Source organism: Saccostrea cucullata, unplaced genomic scaffold, assembly GCF_032062105.1.
Source record: "Saccostrea cucullata isolate Sc308-1 unplaced genomic scaffold, CSIRO_AGI_Scuc_v1 ctg12254, whole genome shotgun sequence".
Lineage (NCBI taxonomy): Eukaryota > Metazoa > Mollusca > Bivalvia > Ostreida > Ostreidae > Saccostrea > Saccostrea cuccullata.
The window spans coordinates 4335-6501 of NW_026922306.1; positions in this window are offsets into that span (position 1 = coordinate 4335).

Genomic DNA, 2167 nt, shown 5'->3' on the forward strand with positions numbered 1-2167 from the left:
TCATAGGCAAATATTTTCAGTTTTTGTGAGATGTTTGTAAATTGTAGAGATTTAACATTAAGTATACTTGAATATTAGATGAAATATGAAATAAAATTTGGATATAATTGAGATTAATTTTTTCACTTTTTATCTGTCGCGCTATAGGCTTTCTACCCGCCTTATACGCCCATCTTCAAATTTGTATGATCATTGAAATTAAAACGATTGTTTGTTTTCTCTTTATGGAAATTTTTGCCGTTTCCGCTGCCCATAGTCTTTATATGATTGTTTCATTGGTTTAGCCAGCTCAATGCCATTGTCACATACTGTTATACAACTTTGAATTGTGTTGCTTTTTAAACTTTGAGACATCTATGTGATTGCATCAATAAATCTTAGATAAGAATCAGTTTGTCGTTATTATTCAAATAAGTAGGGGAGGACGTTATGTATGGCAAGTCAAACGTTGCAATATTCGATCTTTTCTTCAAAAGATTGTATTGTATAATTTTTATTTGTATTCTATAATATTTCATTTGTATTGTATAATTTGTATTGTATATTTTTCATTTGTATTTTATAATTTTTCATTTGTATTCTATATTTTCCATTTGTATTATATAATTTCCATTTGCATTGTATCCGAAGGCTTGTTTATTTTGGTTCGTTACGTTTAATCTAATCATACATCGGATTTGGTAATACCTGAGATATATGTTCCGGGAACTTTACACGTGTTATCCTGTCTGAGCATAGACTGGCTGTCCCGGAATCGGGGGGAGGGGGGGGCTTAGCCCCCAAATGTAGACATTATATAGGCATTGAAAATTGGGATTTACCTTTTTTTGGTTGGTTTAACCCCCCAACCTTCGATTACTAACCACCACCACCACCCCACCTCACCCCATTGAAATTTGCTTATTACGTCCATAAAGTGATCTGTTTTTGTTTCCCCGAGAAACCAAAACAGATTACATCATGGGCATCGAAAGCAAATTGAAAGGGGGGACTAATCGAAAGTGGGGGGGGGCTACCAAGAAAAGATAAAAAGGCGCTCTCATAGGCGTCGGAACCGGGGGGCTTCGTAACAAACCAAAACTAGAGGTACTGTGAGCGATGAGCTCACTAAATGATACCCCCCGCCTCCCATATGGTTATAACTAGTGAAAAAGTCCATGTTTTCCTGTGGCCGGGAAACCCAAAATATGTGTCGAATCAAAAAGTAAAATAGGAGGTGCACAATGGCAATATGTAATGAAGATTCTGTGAAAGTTTCATCAAATTTCATTCAGTGGTATGAGAGGAGTTGCGGATAAGAGATGGGTACCCCAAAGCGTAACAGACGGACGGACGGACGGACAGACAGACGGACGGACGTACAGACGGACGGACGGAATTAACGATTACTATATACCCTCCCGCTTTTCAAGCGGGGGGTATAATAAACATTCCCTCGGGTACTATGCAAATGAAATATTATAAAATACAAATGGAAAATATAGAATACAAATAAAAATTATACAATACAAAAAAAAATTATACAAAACAAATGAAAAATTATACAATGCAGATGAAAAATTATACAATGCAAGTGGACAATTATAGAATACAAATGAAAATTATACAATACAAATGAAAAATGATACAATGCAAATGGAAATTTATAGAATACAAATAAAAATTATACAATACAAATGAAAAATTATACAACACAACTGGAAAATTATACAATAAAAATGGAAAAGATCGAATATTGCAACTTTTGACTTGCCAGAGTTATGACACCTATAAGTAGTTTGTTGTCCTCTGTTGATGGCTAATTTTAAACAAGAGGCCCATGGACCACGTCGCTCACCTGAGCAAGTCGGCTAGGTAAAAGCACAAATCAGATCATAACTGAAAAGTTTACTGAAAGGGGGCCTCGAATTTTTTAACTACTTAAGAATGCCTTCATAGTAATACAGCACATGGCTTTGTTGTTCTCATACATGTCCAAGAACGAATTCTATGTCGATATCAACGATATCGACAAAATTATGTCGATATCGTATCGATATCGATTGGGATGAAAACTATCAATTTGAAATACTTGGTACCATATGCGCGACTTTGTGCTATGTCGATGTCGTCGATATGGACAATACCATGACGACATCGTATCGATATCGATCCAGTTTGTAGAATT